The 25,197-nt window shown below is 35.9% G+C and overlaps 1 long non-coding RNA gene across 1 annotated transcript; it reads right to left on the bottom strand.

The window, feature by feature from the left end:
• Window positions 1–636: 636 nt before the first annotated feature.
• Window positions 637–24,990, bottom strand: LOC134541427 (uncharacterized). Its single transcript, XR_010076636.1, has 4 exons — window positions 24,878–24,990; window positions 4,483–4,539; window positions 1,318–1,371; window positions 637–1,159 (listed from the first exon to the last, which is right to left on the bottom strand). It is a non-coding gene; the product is annotated as an uncharacterized LOC134541427 (long non-coding RNA).
• Window positions 24,991–25,197: the final 207 nt, after the last annotated feature.

Below are 25,197 nucleotides of genomic sequence, written 5' to 3'. Positions count from 1 at the left end.
AACTATGAATGATATAACCATGATGTGAGGAAAAAAATTCATGAATGTTAAATGGTTACAGACTGTTACAGACTGCAGCTGTTTTTTTGTTTACTAGTAAAGTACCAATATGTCTTGGCCACAAATGACCGAAATTAATGCTATGTTAGAAAGTTTAAAAACGAAATAAATAAGGAAATTGTTGGAAGTACACGCAAAATATTTTCTCCTATCAAATAAAACTTATATTGCAATACACCTATCACTAAAAAAATATACTTTTTTTTTGCCTCCTGTCATGTGTACAACTTTGCACAACATACTTTCTTTCTGTTACACAATTTCCCCTTTCCTACAAATTTTAATCAATTAAGGCTTTCAGCAACCGTAGATGATTGTAACCACTTGCAAGATGTCCGTCGCCCAACAGCAGGCGAACCAACCTTGGTGCTTGACAGAACTCATGCTTTTACAAAAAAATGTGTGCTGTTTATTTGGGTCAATAAGGTAGTTGAGAATGAATGTGTATGTATTGATTAACAAATGACAGAAAGATAGAGTAGATAAAATGAGAATATCTGCAAGGCTTTTAGTGCATGAATCTGATAACACTAACAAAGTATAAATTGTTTCCATTATGTATATTAAAATAAGATATTTTTACAAAAAAATATTTATTATTCATAAACAATTATTATATTTTAAATATACAAACACACACGAATGGTACATTAATACTGATTTGTATAGTTAACAAATCTTCCATTACTTAATGCTGCAAAGAAAAACCACAATATTTACAACACTCACACTTGTATCAATTTAAGTTACTTAAAGTACAATCATGGTTGTTTCAAAGAATAGAATCGCATTAAAAATTGTCACAACTAAGTTTACAATTATGATTGTACACACATACAAAACTTTGAGATGCTCCTGAAACTTTGCAGTTTTTATAAAAATTTATCGGAGCTAAAACCAATGCAGGATTTCAAAGTTACACCATACAATAAAAATTGTAGGAATGAAGCAAGTAAAATTGTTTAGGTATAAATCATGTACAATAGTTATATTCTGCACATTTTATTAAAAAAAACAAAACACTATGATGACTGTGTACGTGTTATGTTCTGCACCAGACGCTGACCCCACCATGCTTCGAGATCAAACGGCTGGAAATCTGAAATAATATTGTGCAGCCATTATATTACATTGAATATTCAAAGATAAAGCATAAACAATTTTCAAGAATGTTTAATTTATATTTTAAATGTAAATATATATTCACACTTAACTTGAAATATAAAAAAATACAGTACTATGTAAAAATAATATTACCTTTAAGTTTGGGGTTAGGTTCTTTCTCTGCATAGTAGAGAACACATGGACCACCTGAGAAGGTTAACATTCCATATTACCTCAAAAGTAATTTATAGTTATGTTATTTTCTCAAACTATTACACGCTATATATCTACACACTGTATATCAACACACTTTCTACATATACGTTCCTGGAGTAAGAATTTAATATTAGAACCTCTTAGTATCCCTCTATATGAATGTGTTAAAACATAATTGTGTGTTTCTTCTATTCTTCTCTGAATAGATCATTCCAATGTCACTGGCTGAATCTCCCCTCCCCCCTCCCCCCCAAACACAAATAACTGCTTGGAACAAAAACTATCAGATACTCATGGTTCTATTTTAACTTTCCTGATCAATAACCATGAAACAGATCATATATGACTAGGAGTGTAAATGTCCCCCACACAGGCTCAGTTCGGACATATCAGTCGCATGTGTGTATGTGTGTGTGGACGGTACACCACTGGTCAGTCGGGACTGAAGGACCGACGAACTTATGGCTTTCCATCAAATTGAACTGAGAGTTTGAGACCCCTCAGTCCTTAACTACAGTGTGTGGGAACAGTGTTTTCCCAGTCAAAACAATCAGTCCATCAGCTGAGAGTCGTGGCAGACATTGTTGTTTATACTCTTTGGTTGCTTTTTTAAATTTATTTTTAACTGTGCAGGGGGTCTCAATTCAATCCAAACTGTCAGTTTGGGTTGAGCAGTCCTAACTGGGAGCTGGATTGATCGTGTGTTGGGACCTCAAGTGAATATTTAGACAAGCATTGTTTGAATTCTATATTGACGTCTCAATGAATGATAAATGACTGAATGTAAATGCCTACACCAACTCTTTATAATTATCTGACGTGCTATTTTCAGACAGAATGTGGTTTTTATCATACCATCCTAGTCACCAAACTCTACCAAGGGTGTATCCAAGGGAAAAGGGTGGTGGAGGGGAGGAGCAGTTGGTTTCTGGTGTTTAAATAATTTGAAAGAAACTCATTTCAAAATAGACCCTCTATGTCATCTGTGTAGTCGTAAGATCCTCCTCCCAATATATTTTGAGCTAGATATACCCATGTTTTACAACTATGAACATTTTAGTGTTAGGTGATATAAAAAACCTTTTAACATCACACCTATGGAGACAGCTGAAGAATCAAGTGTGAAAGAATAAGAGAAGCATGTGAAAATGGTGTCAAACAGTGGGAATGTTTTAGAGGGTCTGATAAAATATAGCTCCTCAGTGTCATTCCTGCCTCAAGGTCGCTGTACGTCATTTTGAACATCTCCAATCATAATTTTCAACACAAAACATGATTCATAAGATAAGACAAAAACATATTTTTTGTCTTTTTGTACCTTTGTATGCATTCACACTCATGCCAAAAGGTGTCTGTATCAAGAAATCCACAAATGAACTCTCCGATTCTTTGTCCCAGTCCATGTACTGGCCCACATGTGACATTAAAAATGTGTATTTTATATAATTCCTGCAACTTTGCAGGGGAACATGTGTGGATGACTGGGCCCTACAACCTATAAAAGGGTCATAAAAGAGGGGGGGGGAGGTCAAAGACTAAACATTTTCTGCCTATTGACCCACCCAATTAAAAATTTTTTCGCACCAAGTCATGTTCAGTTATCTCTGGCAAACAATTGACAATTTTTCAAACTTGAATATAAATTCATTTTAATAGCAGATGTCTTCGAAAAAAAAAAGATATTAAAGAAAAGCATGATAGACCCCCAACTGTACTAACTTAAACAAGCGTAAACACAAAACAATCTTTTAACAAATTCTATGTCCATTTGACACTAATTTAATACGGAAACTAAAAGGAATATTTAACATCATAATTTATTAAACGTGGGCCATAACTTTATACTATGCCAGAGAAGTCGTTTGTTTTTGCTTGCATGAGCGGGTGAGACATGGAATGTTAGAAAGGATGAGGAGGGAATGTAGAAGACAGATGGCAGCTGTATTGTGTGCTGTGACTGGGGAAAAGGGAAAGACTTTTTTTTTGCGCACTGTTAAGTGACCAAACAACCTTTTTTGTCAACCCACAGGGAAAAAAAATTGCCTGAGCTGTCAAGATAATCTTCGCCAGCATGTTTCCTTACGTTTAGAGCAGGATGTTTTATACAAAAACTATACAAGTTTCTTTTGCAGCCTTTTGAAAGACAGAAATTTTTTTTAAGGTTCTGAAATTTTCCCAATTTCGAGATCCAGCACAGCCCTACTTTATAATCATTTTACAAACATCATAAGTATGTGTATTATTAAAAAAACATGCAGGCATTAACCACTGATCATAAAGTCAAGCCTAAAGCAAAACCAAATGTAGTAAATAAAATGTGTGGATCACCAAAAATTGCTCACCAAATCAAACCAAAAAAATGTTGTGAAACAGGAGTAAAACAATCATAAAGTTGTCAACAAAAAATAATTAAAACCAAGATAAAAACAAAATTGCACAAGAGCACATAACACTGAGGGCCAGATGGCCCGCCGGCCAGCGGGAAGACATGCAGGCACCACAAAACCATTGTCTGGGGAAGGAGGGGGGAGGGGGTGTCTACTTAGAGCAGCACAGCAAATTTTTAGCTGATTTCCTTCCAATATTTGACATATTTACAAACACTTTTCACAGGTCCTCAAAAAGGAGTCGCAATAGAAAGGTGGTCTTAATAAACGAGGTCATAACAACGGGGTTTTATTGTAGTTTCAGCACAATTAATGTAAGTTTAATTTTTGTTGATGAGGAAAAAAAAAGTAAGAACAAAAACAGAAAAAAAGAACAGAACCTATGTAGTCGGTTTGAAAACACTGAAGAACATGTTTCATTCACAACAGCTATGATGGAAGTCTACACTGCTGTGTACTTTTTTCTCTCCTAGGGAACTAATAAAATTTGATGAATTTATGTGACATGGACCTTATGTGAGACAATTTTAGATAATGAAAATACATATTAATTGACATGAATTTCACAAAGATGTAAAGTAATGATAGGAAAAGTATCAAAATTCCTAAGACAAGTGGTCTAATACATACACTTATATTTAATAGTTCACAATGATTGCACTATTTACAGACATAATTTTTTAATAGGTAAAAATTAAAATTTCTCTCTACTTACCATGTTCACCCCCAGTCTGATTAAAATGTTCAAATTCTCTGGACACTTTATTCCAGGCTGAAACATAAAAACAATATATAAATATTCTGGAAAATAATTTTCAGTATACATAAAGACCTTTAATTTAACACTTGATATATTTATTTTTTTACTTTTTTAATTATAATGTTTAAGTATATTACGTGTGAAATTTCTAAGGCTGATATGAACAGATATGCATATATAAGATTCTTGTAGCTACTGGGCGGCAGGAAAATATTTTTAAGGGACAGATTTGCCAAACATAGTGGCAGAAAAATGTGAAGCATCACAAGATTAAAAAATGGTGCATTAGCATTGGACGTAGGCCCTTGACGACAGCTGTCGTGTCTATCCTGGTCCCTAGGCCCGCTGTTGCCAATAGCCGTCTGGTCCGGGCATGAGTGTAAAAACGTGCTTTGAGTGGTGCTTTGAGCGATGAGCGCACCCGAGTGCGGCGGCTGGAGTGACGAATGACAGTGCAATCTGACCCGGACCGCGTACTGTATCCCACACATATCGTGCGTCCCCCTCTCCTGCTTCCCGCTCGCCATGCGCCGGTGCGTGGGAGTCAGTCGTAGCTCGCCTCTCATCCGCGACGGACGCGTCTAAGCGCTGCTCCGCTAGCGACTCGTGAGTGGTTCGCAGTTTAGCAGCCAGTGCCTTAACGACATAGACTGAACTAAATGGCGTCTCGAGCGGCCGACATCTCGAGGGGTTGCTGTTGTCCTGGCCCCCTGTTGTAAGCCACAAGGTGAGAACCCTTTCACTCCCTGAATTTTAGGCTGGCCGGCGTTCTTGTCACGACAGGGAATCACTCGCAACAGGGGCCAGAGAGCCAGATGTCGTCACCCTATTAAGATGGGGTTGAACCTGGATGTTTCACAAGTGAGAAAAGTGGTGGACATTGCCTTGAGATGGTGGGGTTTATGGGCATACTCCAATTTATCCCACCCTTTCATTCCATTAATGCTCCATTAGCATCTCATCATATTTCATAGTCTCTAATGACCCTATTGTTGACGAGACATAAGGCTCAATCCATTTTCATTTACAAGTCCCTACCTCAAGTTTTTGAGGGGCTCTTAAAAGTATAAGTCTTCAAAGTAGTAATAAACTGAAACACAGTGGAAAAAAAAAAGCTTGGCAGAGGGTCGCTACTATGTCACCCTCATTTGGCTCATGGGTTCGATATTGTCATTTGAAAAGCATTGTAAAATGATGAGTTATTGCTAGAGACCCAAAGAGGGGAGGTTATTTTTTCTTAAAAGCTGTGTTTTTTTAAAATATATGTTAAACCATAACCTAATGCTTAGAAATTACTTATAAATTATATTTTGTTTGTCTTATACTACATTTAATACTAAAGGTGCAGAAAAAATCTGTCAATGTTAAACTTAGTCATTGAATGACAGCTTAGTAAACACTCCAAAATTGGTTTCTTTTTAGTTTTGTGGTTTTTAAAACAGCTTCTTAGGGGCCACTTTCGTCAGTATAAGTTACACAGCCTCTTTTGAAAAAAGCATGGTGGTCGCTTGAAGGGGCTGAATTAGGAGGGTGTAGGGGTTACCTTGGCTAACAGCCACAGGGAATACAAGAAGAAAGTGGAAGGGACCCAGCTCAATTAGCACTCTCTCTTACCCCTCATCTTTCCACATTCCATCAGGTCATTCTGTTTCATCTGTCACATCCGTGCCAGCTGAAGTTCAGGAGGCAATCAAAAGTGGCATAAGTTATGCAACTTGAAGGCTAAGTGTGCGTGTATTTGTGTGTGTGTGTGTGTATATATATATATGTATATATATATGTGTGTGTGTGTGTATGTATATATATATATATATATATATATATATATATATATATATATATATATATATATATATAGAGAGAGAGAGAGAGAGAGAGAGAGCTTGGTGGCAAATACCAATTATTTGTAGATATAAAGCAGTTGTATGAGAATTTACTGTTGGTCTGTAAATTGGGTTGACGAATTAAAAAGTTCTGATATTTTCCATTGTTCACACACGTGTATCTTAACCTCAATTTTGAGTGTTAGTTGTTTTGTAATATGACTGCGAAACGTAAACGCAATGAACTTACATTGTATGTTAAAGTTAAAATTATCGAAGAAGTAGACAATGGAGAGAGAACGAAAACTGAAATTGCGAGAGAATTTAACATCCCGCAATCGTCGTTGTCGACAATACTAAAAAATCGTGAAAAGATTGAATCGGCTTTTGCGAGTTCGTGCAGATTATCAACAAGAAAAAGAATGCGAGGCCCAAAACATCAAGAAATGGAAGCTACCTTGTTGCAGTGGTTTTAAGAAATGCGTGCAGCAAACTTGCCAATTTCTGGACCTATGATTCAGAAGAAGGCAGACTACCTAGCATTGAGGTTAGGAATTTCAGACTTCAAGTTTAGCAATGGTTGGCTACAACGGTTTAAGGATCGTAACAATCTTGTTGGCAAAACTACTTGTAGGGAGTCGGCAGCAGTATATACGACCAAAGTTAAATGTGGTAAACAATGCCTATAAGAAAAAGATAGTGCAAACCAGAATTGATGCTTTTTTTTAAACCAAATGTTTGAATAAAAATGTGTCATGAATGCAAGTTTATTGAAGTTTGTACAGTCAAACCTCTATCTATCGTTTTTCAGGGGACCAACAAAAAAATTCAGTAGATGCGGACATCAATAGATGTGGACTTCACTCTAAGAATTTTTAAAAAATATTTCAACCTCAAAATTAGTGTCAGAAATATATCAGTTACTTGTCATTAAAGTTAAATCAGTTGAAAAATAAATAAAAATGGAAGTATTTTACTTAATTCAATTTACACTTGCAAAAAAAAAAACATACGCACAATAAATCTACATGGAAATTAAAGTCTTTTTCAATATCCTGAAGTCTGAAATATGTTTACTCATGTCATCAAATGTAGAGCTGTACTGAAGAAGCCGATTTTGCCAATATTTAGTTGAATCGGCATTTCTGCCGACTTCCGATACGCTTGTTAATTTTCGGCCGATATTACTGAAAAACGAGAGACTGCCATAACCTAAAAATCCACGATTACCCTTTTCGCTTTTCGTAGTAGTACTGCATTTTTTCAGATCACATTATTTCTTCGCAACATGTACAAAACGTACATATAAAAATTTAACATCCTATTTTTCAATAATGTTCTTTATTTTTAATATGTCACAAATAAATACATTACCGTCACGGTAAATATACATCTCGGTTGTTACGGTAACTGTAGTGCAAATGTGGTAGCTATCGTGCTTCTGTAGTAATTATGGTATCGACAAAGAATCTTTAGTTCTTTTTATGGTAATTATCTTAGGATAACAATTGGGTTTGTGCTGTAGTTATGGTACATCATCCATATTTCTTCGTAAGTTGTTGTTCATTTGTCTTTTCTTCATATTTACGTGCTCCATTACTTGGCTGCAGATTTAACTTTATTTTTACTACTGTATACTATCGTTACTGTTTTTATGACGGTTTCTTTCTAAGAAATGGTTATTTCTGCAAAATCTTTATGGTTAAACGATCATCTATTATAATTTATAGTGACGGGACCACATATTTTGTACGATCAATGCGGACAAAACGATAATTCGAACATCGGTACAAGCGGACTTTTTTAACCTTAGTTGTATGGCAATTTTGCCGGGACCGTAGAAAGTATACGATAAACACGGACAATCGATACATGCGAGTTCGATAGATAGAGGTTTGACTGTATTATGATTTATTCTGTAAGTGTTGCATTGTGTTTGTTTTCTTCAGTGTTTACATATTGTCATGCATGTAGTGAAGCCAGCTTATACTACCAACGGTGTGTATAATTTTCTTTATAATTGTAAATATAGGCATTTAAAGTTCAATCAATTTTTTTTTGTCATGATATCCCAATAGTTTGGTTAATATAAACCCTCATTATTATAAAGTGCTAAAATTATGGTCCCTTCAGGTTTGTAATAATGAGGTTTGACTGTAGCTACTGTTCAGTTTATTTCCCCAATCAGCATCACAATACCCACCAGATCACTTTTACCCTTTCCATCATATTACAATCTGTAGTCCAGTGTCCCCTTAACATATCTTAAGAGTCTCTTGACTGCAGTCCAGTGAACCTCTGTGTAAGTCATTAAACCTACTCAACAGACTTACCGCATAGATTATGTCTGGGTGAGAAATCTGTGACAGGTACAAGATAATCCCTATCGCTTCCTGGTAGGGAATCCTTTTCAACTTCTCTTCATCTTCTGCTTTTCTCTGTTCTGTAAGGTCCAAACCCGGGTCCAATGGTGTGCCTGCTGGTTTCGAGTGTTCTATGTTGAATCTCTCCAGGATGTCTTGAGTATAGCTCTTCTGTGCAATCCATAGTTTTCGATCTTCTTCATCTTTTGATATCTCCATTCCCAAGCATTTCTTTACCTTTCCCAGGTCTTTCATGTCGAAGCTTTTCCTTAGCTGTCCTTTAAGTTGTTCAGCTAATTTGTGGTCATTATAAAATATTAGGAGATCATTCACATAAACTGCGACAATCGGGGTGGTTCCATTTTTCTCCGTCTTGTAAATGCATGGATCTGCTTTGGATTTCACTAAGTTTGATTGTACTAAGACCTCATGCAGCTTTTGGTTCCAGCAGCGGCCACTTTGTTTCAAACCATAGATGGATTTTTTTAACTTCCATACCTTCCCTTCTTCGCCTTTATGCACCACTTCAGCGAGAGGTAGTACATAACAGTCCCTGTCGATTTCTCCGTACAGGTAGACTGTAACGACATCCATGTGGTCTATGGATAGTCCCATCTTTGCGGCAAAAGCGAAAAGATACCTGATTGAGGTATATTTTGCCACCGGGGAGAAAGTCTCATCATAATCTCTCCCAAAGGTCTGGGCACATCCCTTCACTACGAGTCTTGCTTTGAATACCTTTTTGTTATCTTGTTCCTTTACTTTCAACACCCATTTCGTCTTTAATAATATTTCGCCTGTAGGCGGGTCGACCAGTTCAAAGGAATAATTTTTCTTTAGAGAGTCCATTTCACTTTTAATGGCTCCTTCCCAGTCTGTTTTGTGTGGCCCATTCATTGCTTCTATCAGTGTTGTCTCATGGGTGTCATTGCAGTTTGTGAGGTAGGTTTCATGATCCAGAAATATTTTTGGTTTTTGTTTTCGTTGGGATTTTCGCAACACAGGTTCACTTTGCTCTGTAACAGTCTTTTCATTTTCACTTCTTTCTTGTAGATTTTTGAAGCCATGGAAGGGCTCATCTTCCAATATATTATCTGTTTCCTCTGCGTCTGTACTCTCCTTTGTGAACACAACAGGATTTTGTTCGATTTCTTTTTCTTTGGTTTCTCATTCTAGAATTTCCATACGTTGCTTGTCTTCAAAAAAACTTCACATCTCTTGAGATTATCACTCTTTTTAGATTTGTAGGATTGATTAACCTGTAGGCCCTTGACTCTTCACTGTACCCTACAAGGATACATTCTTCACTTTTTGAGTCCAACTTGGTCCTGTTTTGCTTTGGGATGAGCTTCATTGCTTTGCAGCCAAATGTCTTCAGGTGTGATATGTTTGTTTGTCTCCCAGTCCATACCTCTTCCGGTGTCTTCCCTTTTACTGCTTTTGTTGGACTTCTGTTTTTAAGGTAGGTTGCGGTGTTGACTGATTCGCCCCAATATTTTCTGTCCAGGTCTTCTAACATGGTTCTCGCTTTTTCTATCAGGGTGCGGTTCACTCGTTCACCGACTCCATTTTTCTCAGGTGAGAAGGGTGTTGTCCTTTCATGAATTATGCCGCAATCCTTCAAAAAACGATCAAGGTTTTTGTTTACATACTCTCCTCCGTTATCTGTCCTCAATGCTTTAATTTTTGCCCCTGTTTGTGTCTCCACCAGATTTTTGAAGTCTTTCAATTTTTCCAAAACTTCATTTTTGTTTCTAAGCAGGTAAGTGAAGGTCTTTCGACTGAAATCATCAGTGAATGTTAGCACATAAAGGGCACCACCCCATGTGGGCGTGCACATTGGTCCGCAAACATCCGAATGTACTAATTGGAGTACCCCTTTGGATGTAATCCCTGCGTGTTTGCTATAGGAATTTCTACACTGTTTTCCCATTACACAAGCTATACAGTCACTGTCTATGTCATCGCTGAACTCCATCCCAGTTGACATGCTCCTTGGTTTGTTCATGGATTTTCTGTTCAAATGCCCTAACCTTCTGTGCCACAAATTTCTTGGCAGACCTACTGTTGCATTTTTTCCATTTACATCATGAGCACTTAAGGCATCACTTTGGCTGCAAGTGCTCCTGATGTGAGAGTTGCACTTCACTTTGTAAATACCCCCTTCATTTTTAGCAGTTGTTAACTACATTTCCCTTTATTTGGCATTCATCATACACCTTGAAAACCTCACTATCAAAAAACAACTTCAGACCCTTGTTGGTCATCTTGCTGACAGACAACAGGTTTGCTGGTAACTCAGGTACATAGAGAGCATCAGATATGTTTACTTCAGTCTTGAGTTTGACCAACCCTGCACCTTCAGACATTATTTTATTATTATTATTATTATTTATTTATTTGTTACATGCCACACCAACAGCACAAGGCTCCAACGGTGGGCACAACATGTAAGACATGTAAAAAAAACAAATACAGTAACAGAACAGAACAATAAATTATAAGAACAACAAAAAGTAGGACAAACAAAGACAAGACAACATAACATACAAATATCCATATGAGTGCTTAACTTCTGAAAAGTACTTAAAATAACAAAAATGTTTCATGAGAGTAATAAATGTATAAATACAGAACATATAATATTATGTGGAAAAATACAGTTGGTATCCTTAGATTAATACATCTGGTATTAAATAATTTAGGTAATAACATTAGAGCATAAAGATAATTAATCTTTGGATGCCGAAATAATAATTTTTTTAACAAGTTTTTTCTCTCTGGTAGGTTGTAAGTGATTAACATACATATTAAAATTGTTAACAAGTCTATATATAATATCATTTGTATTTAAAAGTGTGCACAAAAAAGGTGGGTTACGGCTATTAAAAGAAGGAATTTTAATGCCAGTAACATCAAATATATGAGGACATATAAGATTACCATAATAACAATGGAAGACAAAAATGGCATCTAAGATCTTTCTTCTAGTTGATAATGAACCAAGGAGGGAATTTAAATCTATGTTATTGATGGTATTTAATTTTTTGTTAATATAGTCAGATACTTTAGATTGAATCCTGTCAAGCTTTTCAATATCAGTGTTATTGATGCTGTTCCATATAATAGAACCATATTCAAGTTTTGATCTTATTAGAGCTGTATAGAGGGAGAGAATAGAGTCAATATTGGAGGTGTTAAAGGTGATAAATTTAATTAGACCAAGTATTTTGTTAGATACCGAGATAATGTTTTCAATGTGAAGATGAAAAAATAGTTTTTGATCCAGTAAAATTCCTAGGTCTTTGACATGTTGAGATTTTTTAATAGGTGAGTTATCAAGTTTGTATTCATATTGCAATGGGTAGGTTTTTCTAGAGAAGGTAATGATAGCAGTTTTTTCCATGTTTAGATTGACCAAATTATTTGTGCACCAATTTGCAATTTCTGTAATATCACATTGTAGAAGATAGCTGTCATGATATGAAGAGATTTTTCTATATATCTTTAAGTCATCGGCAAAAAGAGTGCCAACTGAGTTCTTTAATCCAGATATTATATCATCAATGTAGATATTGAAAAGTAAAGGAGATAGTGTGCCACCTTGCGGGACGCCAGAAGGAGTTGGGTGGAGATCTGAACTTATATTCTGTACTGAAACATAAAAGTTTCTGTTATTTAAATAGCTTGTTAACCATGATAAATATTTATCACTTAGCCCAATTTTGGAACATTTACTTAGTAGTATTTGATGATTAACAGTGTCGAAAGCTTTAGCTAAATCAAAGTAACAAACATCTACTTGACCACGTGTGATGACTTCTGAATAAATAGGATTAAGAAAGGAGACTAAGTTTGTCATGGTTGTTTTACCTGTTCTGAACCCATGCTGTGAATCAGACAATCTATTATTTACGTTAAACGCTAAGTGTTTAAATATTATTTTGTCAAAAATTTTGGCAAATCCATTTAACAGGGATATAGGCCTATAATTTGAAACAATAGAAGTTTTGCCCTTTTTGTGTACAGGAATAACCTTGGCAATTTTCCATTTATCAGGGTAGATGCTATTTAGAATACTGAAATTATATATATGCTGTAAGAGAGGAGCAAGGATTAAGGAGCAACCTTTGATGATAAAATTTGGTATGTTATCAGGTCCTGTGGACAATGTAGATTTTAAGGTTTTTATACTCCATAGGACTAAACTAATCGAGATATTAGACATTGGAATATTGTATGAACAACAAGGAGATATGTTTTGGTTATTTGTGTTATTTGTAGTAACATAGACACTTGAAAAATATTCAGCAAAGGAATTTGCAATTAAATAATTATTATCCGTAATTGAGTTATTAATTTTAATTGAGGGATGCTGACTATAACCCTTTCTCATTATTTTAACATAATTCCAAAATTTTTTAGGGTTTTGCTTAATTTTATTGTTAATATTACAAAGCCAGTTTGTTTTATCCCTACACATAAGCGATTTAGTTTCCTTACGGTAATCTGAGAATAATAAATAGTAAAGAGGATTCAGATTTCGTTTATATAATTTATGATAGTGCGATTTCTTCTTAAGAGATTTTATTAGTTGGTTGGAATACCATAGGGGATATTTTTTAGCCTTTTTAATAGTAGTAGGTACAAATAAATCTATAAGATCATTCATTGTACACGTTAAGTAGTCAACCATGGTATTTATATTTTTAGAATTGTATAAAATTGACCAGTCATGGTCCCTAAGAGCAATAAAAAGGCCGAGATAGTCACCAATCTTATAGTTTTTATATGAAGACGGTGTATTATCGTTTATTGACATATCAAATTGGAAGTTTATCTCTAATGCAGGATGAAAGCTATCTTCTTTAACTAGTGGTTCCAGAGCTTTGCTAACCAGACATGATTCAATATTAGTGAGACATAGGTCCAAGAGTTGGGCCGAAGGTTGAGTTTGATTAAGCTGAATTAAACCTCTTGCTGATACAAAGTTGATTAATGATCTGGCTTTCGACTTAATATTTGAATGAACTATATTTTGGGTATGTAATTGAGGCCAGACAATGCCTGGAACATTAAAATCACCAATTATTAATAAAGAGACATCAGAATTCACAAACTTATCTTCAAGGGCCTCAAAGTATGAAGTGTAAGCTGAAGGAGTTGTTTGAGGGGGAATATAGATATTCCCAATGATTAAAGGTTTATCATGTGTTCTTATATTTATCCAGACAGCTTCTATTCCTGGATAGTCATATTCATGCGTAGATGTTACATTTTTGAATTTATGTTTATTAACAGCAGTCAGGACACCACCACCTCTACTCTTCAAAGTTAATACAGGGTCCCTATCAGATCTGTAAATAAGGTAATTATTGTTGAAATAATGAGAATTCAGACTATTATCGGTGAACCAAGTTTCAGTTAGACATACTAAATCATTATCACTACGCGAGATGTTTTCAAAAAATTCAATTGCTTTGGTACTCAAGCCTCTTACATTCTGATAAAATAAAATAAACTCCTCATTTTTAAGTTTCACACTGAACTAGTGAGAAGCCCCTCCAGGCGCTAAGGCAGAAGTAGGAGCAGATGTAGGCTTAGAAATAGCAGTAGAATTAGTTGCGATGTTGCAGGTAGAGGTGTTTAGTTCCTCGGTAGTGGATGAGTTGCTCAAGATTTGTTCTGGGTGTAATTTACCATAGAAGGGGCTTATTAGGCAGCCGCTGGGCCAAAACACAATGTTATTAATTCGACTGAAGTCCTCTTCTAAAACCTGAACATGGAAGGAGGCATATGAATTGAATTTAGTTTTCATCTTCGTTACTTTAATATGATCTAAGTTCAGTTCACTTGAGATGTATTCTACAATTTCTTGTTCTTGTACACTTGGGTCGAAACGAGTCACAAAAAGAGCTTTCATTCTTTTGGGTGCTGGTTTGGGTATCATTTTAAGTGTGGAAATGTTACGAATCCCAATTTTCATAGGAGTTTTCTTCATTTCCGTTGAACGTTTAATGTCACTGGTATCTCTTGTGTTGGACTTGCGCCTATGTTCCACTAACGTGAATGGTGTACTGTCGACACGTTCTTTGTCATCGTGTCTCATGACGCATCGGGATTCCTGCTGACTGGTAAGTAGGTCACGCGGCTGGCTGCGGTTTACCGTGTCCCGTTGAGAAATTACACGTTCCGCTGTCTTGTGAGTGGAAGAATTCTTAATTACTTGACTATAAGTTGCATTATGGTCTTTACCTGATGATAAATGTTCCTTTATTTGTATCATTTCTTGCCTAATTTTGACAGTTTCTTCTCTGGAATCAAGGAGTAGCGTTTTTAACACGAGGTTCTCACTTTTTAGTTCATCAACTTTGACACTTAGAGAATTCACTAGATTATATAGAGCTTCCATATTTATTTGATCTGACTTTAATGGTTCGATACGTAGCTCGTACATAGGTTTATCACATGATCCCGTCGCATTAGTAGGAGTTTTTTTCGTGGGTGATCGAAACATACTCGGATGAGTTAGATCGTGATTAAAAGTACACGCATCATTTAGGGTTGAGGGGAACCCCAAGAAGTCAGACTGATTAAGTAGCGAATTATTAATACTGATTTTGTCACAAAACAACAGATATACACGGAGCGCGATCGCACACACACGACCGTCCGCTTTGAACACACGGCGGCTACTGTTGTTTGCTACAACTATTTCTTGTGTGTATCCAGTGCCATACCTGCCAACCTTACAGAAAAGCAATTAGTACAATTTACAAAAGAAAATAGTACAATTATAGTACAATCATTGAAAGGCAATTTTTATACGTAAACAGGCGCGGCAAAAATTATTTTGTTTTGCACATATGATGTTCACGAAAAAAACTGTAAAAAACAATATGGTAATAATTTGATTTTGGAAACATACCTTTTTTTTAATGATTCTAAGTGCATGTCACTGGATACATATCATGGTGCTTGAATACGTTATTTATTTTTTCTGCAGCAGGGATACATGTGGCAGATTTAGCTTTCTTGAGAAAAGTTTCATCGAAGTCTTGTTCATAACAAATGCTGTTAGTACGTTTTGCCAACAATATACTGTTTAAAACTTTGTCTGACATTGAAGCTCTGAAAGTGGTCCTATTTTTTTTAATGCTGCTAAAAACCCTCTCACACTCAGCATTGCTATGTGGAATAACCAACACTGATAGTATTGCATGAGCAACTCTGTCATACTTAAGACCACCAACACCACTACCTATTTTCCCTATGTAAACCACAACTTGTTTATTCTCTCCACTGAATCCAGTGAGATGTCATTGTCCACCTGCAAAGAACAAAACTGTTGTTGAAGAATGTCTAGTGCCTCTTCACGTGTCTCCCCATCCTTGACAAGTAGAACAGCAGGAAACATGTCCACAAAATACTTCACTGAAGAAAATGATGAGCTCTCAATATTTTTTACATTAACCACTTCAGCATGCTTTAAAATTTCATTTTTCAAGGGAAATTTCAAAATAATGTAATCACATGAGAGTTTAAAGAAATTCCTAACTGATGTGTAAAACTTAGATTTGTCAGACTGTGTCAATGTAGCCACTACTTTTGATGCATTGCAACCCAAAACTAGGTCTTCATCGGACTTCTGGTTTGTAGCACTATTGTACAGAACATTAAGTACTGGTGTTGTCTTGATGACATGAGGTTTTACAAATTTCACAAGCAATTCTTTTAACACGTCTGTCAACAATCCCCTAAGAAGATGTATGTGAGGTGTTTGAGATTGCAGGATAACATTTGTCTTATCAAAAACAGGAATAACATGCCACAAAAAATAACATACTGCTTTATTTAGGTCATCAGTGAGAAACATGAAAACTCTCTCTTGACGTGACAAAATTGGAATGGTTTTTTGCTCTTCTGGTTCACATGACTGCTTGATATTCTTGCCATAACAAAAGTTATCTGAAGTTGAATTTCTTTTTAAGGAACTTTCACCTGAATGCAAGCCTGCATTTCTGTTTTCATCTGAAGCTCTGCAAGAACTTTCTTCGACTTTACCTGGCAACTTCTTAGGGATTTTGTACAAATGTAAAGAACCTTTTGGACATTCAAGCTTACTATCTACTTCTTTATAAAACCAAATTAAGGGTTGCCACAAATCTATTAACCTACCGATACACTCTCCCAGGGATAGCCACCTAGTGGAGACATGTTTCAAGAATTTCTTAGATTTTTTATCACAGAGAATTTGCAAATTCTTGAGCTGATCTTTACGTTTAGCACTTTTATGCAAATGGTAGTAAATATCAACAAGGATTTCATCTACACGAACATGAAGCCCTGTGGAACCCTTTTCTGCTGCTTAGTGCAGTAAATGGCATGCACATCCCAAAACAATAATATTTTCATGGTGTTGCTGAAGTTCTGCGGCTACAACATTTTTGTGGCCAATCATGACCGATGCATTATCGGAACCTAGGGCAATGCAATTTCTAACAGGAATGGAATGCTTTTCTTTACTGTTGAGCAACATTTTCCCGATGTTTTTCCCAGTTGAAGCACCCTCTAACAGTACAATTTCAAGCAAATCCATTTTGATTTGAGAATCTTTCTCACTAAAATAGGTCACTACAACTGGGTAAAGCTTAGAATCATCGTTGCTCCCATCTGTAGCAATTGAAAATGGAACTTTTTTCACCATACCTGCTGTAACATTTTGACGCTCACTTTCCATTTCTGCAATTATTGCAGTGGTTTTGGTGCGTCCACAACTGTATTTATTAGATTCTTCGCTCCTAGGAAACATTTTTCTCAACAAAGGTCCAGCATGATCTGCTACTGACACCGGCAGGTTATGTTCCAGAATAAATGATGTGAAATAACATTCTGTCCGAATAACACTAAAATCATCACTTTGAACACTAAAAAAATTACTAATGTTGGTTGAACTTCGAAGTGAAGCATTCCTTGTGTATTTCACTGTTCCTTTGTGAACTTTCAAGTCATTTCTACCCCCGTGCAAAATATTTATTTCACACGAGCAATAAGCACAGAAAGCATAATTGACGCCAGTTTTTGAACGCCTAACCCACGGAATTTCTTTACTATAACAATCTAAAAATACTTGGTTATAAGATTTTTTCCCTGTTTACTCGCCATTTTTACCGCGAATTTCCGCGCATGCTTGAAAACAAACAATTCCCGTACGCGTAGGTGTAGCTTCTCCCTGTAGCAAACACAGTAATTTTCCACTGCCAATGGCGTTCAAGGTTACGTTCGTACAATGAGTGAATATTACGGTACGCTATAGTGAAAATATGGCATAACTACTACAAATGGAGTATGCTAGTTCCGAAAATACAGTATTACGAGCTTTCTTTATTATATACTATACGTCTTCTGTTGTGTACGATCTTGATACCGCATGTTCGATACCGTAATTGTATGACATCAGTATAGATTTACTGTTACGAATCACCCAAAAGAGACAAAAATTGGAAAAAGCTTGGAAATCGTACAATAATTTACACCAATAGTACAATTGTACATTAGGGCGCAAAATCGTACATTGTACGGGAAAATTGTACAAGTTGGCAGCTATGCAGTGCTTGTTCATCGTCATGAGGGATGTAGCTCCCGAATCCACTATCCAGTCTCTGGTGCCAGTGGTCACTGATTATAAGTCTGTGATTAGGGTGGTAGGTCTGTATTCTGTTGCATTTGCCCTTCTAAAGTGGGAGTTCTTCTTCATACGGCAATCATTTGATTTATGCCCTTTTTTGTGGCAGTTGAAACAAATAATGTGGCTCTTGCATGCAACCGTTCTGTGTCCCCTCTTGTTGCACTTATAACACGTGATAGTTGCCGAATCATCTTTCCTACCTTTTGATGTCAATGCTGATTCCTTGGGGCGGCGTGGTTTCGTCTTTCTGGATAAGTGTTGATCTTATATAGTCTGAAGTAGTTTTTACTCCTGTGCTCTCCATTGCCATTATCATTGGTTCGTAATCTTCCGTTAAACCACTCAGCATGATGACTCCTAGAAATTCATCATCGATCTCGGCATGTATTGCTTCTAGCTTCTACGACAGGGACAGAATTTCGTTCAGGTATTCTTCCATACAGCTGATGTCCTTCAGTTGTATTCTGAATAGTTTTCTAAGTAGGGATAACCTCCTTGTCAGCCCTCTGTCTTCGTAGGTGTCTACTAATTTGGTCCAAACTTGTTTAGCTGTTTTGCAGCTTTTGACTATTGGATATAGGCTTTCGTCGATCATCAGGCAAATCTTGGATTTTGCCTTTTTATCCTTGGTTGTATCTTCCTCGGCGCCATTTACACTCGGCCACAAGTCCTCTGCAGTGAGGTACATTTACATCCCGAACTTCCACGAACTGTATAATTTTCAGTTCCTTGCAGTTTTTTGATGCCGGGCAACCAGCTAATTTGGGTTTCCCTTGATTTGTTGCTGGCCATAATTGGTGATTTTAACTTTAACACAGGTTGTCTTCAGACGTTTTCACAGATTCCTGCGCTTTCTCATTTGTAAACACTGTGTTGCATCTGCCACTTTTACGCTCCGATAAACTATCACGCCGAGAAAAATGTTTTTTAAACTCTGACAATCTGCTGGGCCCATAACCTGTTGGTCTGTAAATCGGGTTGCCGTATTAAAAACAGCCAGAGTCACATTTTCACATGATTTATTACTGAGCTATCCCGTGAAAGAATACAGGCGCACGGCTATCTTGGCTTACAACTAACTAAAAACAAAGCAAGTACTACTCTAGTCACAACAAGAGGATGATACATATTTACACAGCATGTGTTACAATGTAGTATTAATATTTAATACCCAACATTTACAGCATGCAAAAACCATAGACTAATTATAAATGTACCTACATCTTTAGTTGTTTGTGTACATAGTTATATTACAAGCCAAAAGTCTTGTGAACTATCAGCGTGGAGGTGATAAGCATGAGAGGTAAGTAGGATGATAGGGAATGAAGGGGAAGGCAATGTGTATCAGTGCGGAGCAGCACTTTCCCTTTGTATAAAAGAATGGAGCAATGGAGCTTAGCACAAGTGTAGGAAAAGCAACAAACTGGTTTAGAGTTACTAATGGAGTATATTAAGCAATGATATACGAGAAGTAATGAAAGGAAGTCAAATAGAAAAATATTGGTACAAGCACAAGTATTTTAGGGAACAATCAGCAAAAAGGCAGGAGAGAAATTAAACTGATTGACTTACGACCCTGCACCCATTTTAATTACCTAAATATCAGCTATGTTTAATAACCTGAAGGATAATTAAGCATTTCTTCACAAACTATGGAGTTTCCACCCTGCATAAATGTTAATACTGTGTTTAAGATATTATTAAGTGTTTTTATTGGTTCAAAACGAATTTGGACAATAAGGAAGTATGCAATGCAGGATTTGGGCCAAAGGTTATATATAGGAAGCATGGAGACCCACAATGAAGACTTAATTGGTTATGCCTCTCAAAAATGTCATTTCTATTTACTTTGCAAGACCTTTCGCAAGGTACCAATACAACAATAACATATAGCCAAATGTGTTAGAAACTAATACCAGAAAGCTTTATGTTATCCATGGACAAGAGATGGAAAATACAGTAAAACCTTGTCGTTAAGACCCCTCACAATTCCAGGGAACAGGGTCATTAGAGGTGGGGGGATTGTAATAAACAATTTTGGACAGACTGACTCACCCTCTACTTCTGTGTGCCTGTGTGTCAAATTATGCCATTTTTTATGCCAAGTCCATGTTCAGTGGTCTCTGGCAAGATATTGACAAATTTTTAAAATGAAAGATAAATTTATTTAAATAGTATAAATCTTCTAAAAAGAAATGATATGTTCATACACATCCATGCACCCCCCCCCCCCCCCCACACACACACACACGAAAAAGCTCTCTCCCTTCCCAACCTCATACCCCCCTCAGCACTCACATCCCAATTTGTTATTCTGTCTCATTTGTCAAACCCATGGTTCAGGAGGCAATCAAAAGTGGCATAATTAACGCAGTTTAGAGTTTTTCGACTAAGCCCTTACCATAGTTACGGTAAAGAGTCGGAAGGACTTGAAGCTACAGCAGAAGAATTACAAAATAGCCACACTGCAGGGTGTATTGACATTTGCCAATAAAATTAAAACGGTCACAGAAAAAAGTTTTTTGTAGCAATTTTTTTGTACATAATTAAATTGCAAATTTCATTCTAAGCATTTTTTCTTTAGAACACATACACTGTTTTTGAGATATATTTTTACAAGAAAGTCCTGAAAGTCATAAAATGAGCCTATTTTTGTACGAATTAAGATAAAAGAAGAAAAAAAATTATAAAATAGCATTTAAATTCAAAGCATTGTAAATCACAAATTTTTTTGCAATCACAAACTTTTCAGGTGCCTAGTAATAAAATAAGCAGAGAGGGTAGCATATCCAAGAGCAAGTGATTATCACAATTGTTGGGAACCACTGGCTGGCCAGTGGTAAGACATGCCTGGGTCCACGGAACTGTTATCTATGGCAGGATGGTTGAAGGGATTCTGCCACAGGGAGGGGATGTCTACTGTTCCACATGCAGTAGAGTGCTCGCAAAGAGAAATGCAGCGCTATGCATTTCCAACAAATTTTCTGCCACTCTCTTTCAAACTTTTGACTTTTTAAAACAAAAAATTTGCACAGGTCAAGGGATTGAAACAATGGGGTTTTACTATAAAGACGAATAACATCCATTTTGAGAACTGCAGCTGCATATAGCATGCCAAGCGGGAGTGCGCACAACCAATTCAGCCTACCTCAAATACTTGACAGTTCAAAATAATATAAACATTCATAACAAGTGTAAAATAAGACATATCATTAATGACCACTCGTATATATAAAAAATAAATTTTTTAAACTTTAAAAATATTTATTTGTTCCTAAAATTACAAGATAAACAACAATGTCTATACTGCTCACAGCACTTGCTACAGGGTTAGCATGATGACAGTGCTTTAGTATCATTTAAAGAATTCACCTGATGCTATCATAAAAGGTAAGAGTGTGACAGATAACCTAGGCTAGGTGTCACTATAATATTTTAATAATAAGGTATTGTAACATCAGGTTACAAAAAATTTTCACTCTGACTAGAAAATTTGAAGCAATGAAACTTTACTTTTACTATAAAAGTAGATAATGATACCAGTATTTATAATGGTTGACGCTTGCCCGCCCTCTCTATGTTAAATATCACGTTACTTTACGTTATAATTATACCCAAAACGAGTTTTAATAAGCTCAGAAGCAATTCAGGGAAAAAGGTATTTCGGCAATAGGCCTACTCACGTAATATGCGGCGAGGAATCTGTGCGACGTCGTAGGTTATAAACAAAGCGACGAACAATAGTATAATTCATTAAAGCAACCAACCATCTTCGCCCTTAATTTTTTACGTTGTTATAACCACACATATTAATGTACTTCAGAATATAATTGTAAATACGGACAAGTTATGTACACAAATGGATATTTTTCTTTTGCCACAGCTGAACATGTACATTGGGACGCCATCTTGTGAACGGCGATCTACCAACTATATTTATATTTTATAAAAGTATATAATTAAGTTGTAAAGCAAGTTTAAATACTTTTTAATACATAGGATTGAATATATATGTATTTACATATAATTATTTATGCCACGTTTATCTTTTCTTTCTAATTATTAATATCCAGTTTATACTTCCACCACCAGGGCAGGGAAATTTCAGCGAGATTTATGCGCGCGCATCTCATCCCTTCCAAAGAGGAGTTAATTTGCCCCTCCCTTCCTTTTCTTCGTTCCCACACATTTCTCCCTATATAAAGGCGAGGTCATCCACCTGAAAGGTTGATCGGCCCGACGGCCAGTGAGGCTGGAATCCGCCCACTGACCATAGGACGATCATAGGGGGAGCAGCAGAACTGGCTATCCGTTTTCTGCAGCTCGCACCCCTCCTTCGCGAGCCAGGCCATCTGAGGACCTATCTCGGCCTAGGGAATTTGTCCCCCCCCCCCCCCCTTCCTTGACGATAGGGTGTACTGTGTATAATTCAGTGTATGTTGTGAAAGCCGACGCAGGCGACCAATTGAACTGTTTGGACATTCAGGTCAATTAAAGTTTCCTTGTAAAAATACCGACATTTTCAATGAATAGCCTAGCCCCATCCCTCACCCCACTAGCTATTCACCTGCATACCAGCCGGATGTGAATCCTACCGCAAGACCAGCTCAACCTTCTCTACAGGATACCCGGCTCTCACCCAAGAGGGCTCGGTGCGAGAAGAGGAGATCATGGCTATGAAACAATAACCATTTTGCTACATTGTTTCATTTATGATAACTGGTTATGAGGAGCAAAGAAATCTAGCTTTTAACTGTGCAGTGGACACATGGCACAAATCTAGTGGGCACAACAAATAGCCTACCATAACTTCAAAGTAACTGTTAAAATTATTTTTAAATTTAGAATTATGAACAGACGTATGATACATTATATTTTACCATACAACTTGTCTAGTAAACCATATTTGTTATGAACAATTGTGTATTTTAAGGACATTTTCCTTACACAATTCTTGCTATCAAATAGTAATTTTTTTTTTTTTCAAATGAAACTGTCAATACCTACTAGCCATTTCCTTCACACTTTTCTCAGTTATCCAAGAAATGTTTAGGAGTTGATTCTTTTACTTTTATACCAGTGTTTTTTTTTACACACTTCTTGGTTATCCAAGAACTGTTAAAAAAAAAAAAAAAAAAAAAAAAAAGCAGAGTATAAGCTAAATTATAAAATATTTTCCTTTTTAAAGAGCGCTATATATACACACACACACATATACATATATTCACATTCATATTCATATTCATTTAGTCAGTAGCCATTGTGTGGTAGTTGTGAAAATAAATAAAATGCTTGAATCAATATCAAACTGTCTCATTATGTTTATTGAATTTAATTGAATTACATCTACAACCAGGATGGAAGAAATTTTTATTTTCAAAGAAATATCACTTTTGAGATTCTGCTATAATTGAATGGCCTTAAATATATATATATATATATATATATATATATATATTTTAATTATATGTGATGTGAATGGGAAAACACATGTCTCATCTAAATATTTGGTTATTTAGTTGTAACCATTACTGTTACAAAACAGTGTTGATAATAACCACTTTGCCCATCCATATACTGGCGTGAAAACAATGCTAGGTTTCATCTTGAAGCTGTGGTCTATGGGTTTTTAACATATTCAGTATAAACATGGAGGTAAGAAGTTAGTGAGTGGGTGTATAATTTTGACATGTTAATAATTGAAGTCAAAACTAGATCAACTCAACTTGCTTTCTCATCTGGACAGAAAAACCATTTATTTTATTCTAATGTATAAAGCTTATTCCTTGCTGATGTGGTGTTCATATCTAACAATACTTACTTTGTGAAGACATTTTTATGATTCTTCCTAGTAAGTTCTTTAGATGCTTTTAATACAAACTTTTTACATTTACCTTTATACAGCTACAGTTGTTTTATTAACGCGAGTGACTTCAACTTTAATTGAACTCAATTGACCTTCATGAATGTAACTGATTTTTCTAATTAGTGTAATGCACGTTTAAATACTAGTCAATTTTGGGTGCATATGTTAGCATGTAAGTAAACATAGACACTTCAAACAATAAAGTTTTATGGAGTGATTTAAGATCCCAATAGCCTACCTAATTGGTAATAGGTCATGGTGATAACAAGGGAATTGGTGTGTGCAATTTTGCTATGTTAATAATTAAATTCAAAATGAGCATGACCCCTCAACCCCTTGTCAATCTGGATAGTAAAACAATTATTGATCATTAAGTTTAATGTTAATTCCCTGCATATGTGTTTTTCATATTTGTTTCACAATACTCACTACATAATGGCATTTTAATGCTTCTTCCTAACGAGGTCCTTTAAATTTACCAAAAAAAAACTACTAACATATAAAGCGTTTATACAGCTACAATTTGTTTTGCAATCCAGTTGACTTCAACTCCATAGAATACCTCCATGTAATAGCTATTAATATAGTACTTATTACATACACTACTCACAATCATATATGTATTTTATTAAATCATCGTGTTGCGTTATCACAGGGTATTCCTGCGTCCTGTGTGGAGTCGTACGTTTTCCGTTTACAACTTGCAGCTGCGTTTTGGATGCACTAAAAATGAATGAAACAAGTAACACGTAAAAACATAATTACCTATTGTGAATAACACCCGCAAGGGAAATGCCCCATATATAAATAAACACATCGTTTTAACACTTGCCTCATTGTTGATACTATCTACTGTAGCAAAACCTAACAATGCCTTAACAAAACAAATACAATACATGAAAATTATAACAATGTCGTGTATGATAATAA

This window comes from Bacillus rossius, chromosome 1 (assembly GCF_032445375.1).
Source record: "Bacillus rossius redtenbacheri isolate Brsri chromosome 1, Brsri_v3, whole genome shotgun sequence".
Classification (NCBI taxonomy): Eukaryota; Metazoa; Arthropoda; class Insecta; order Phasmatodea; family Bacillidae; genus Bacillus; species Bacillus rossius.
Note: the sequence above shows the minus strand (reverse complement) of the source record. Positions and strands in the feature narration are given on the sequence as shown.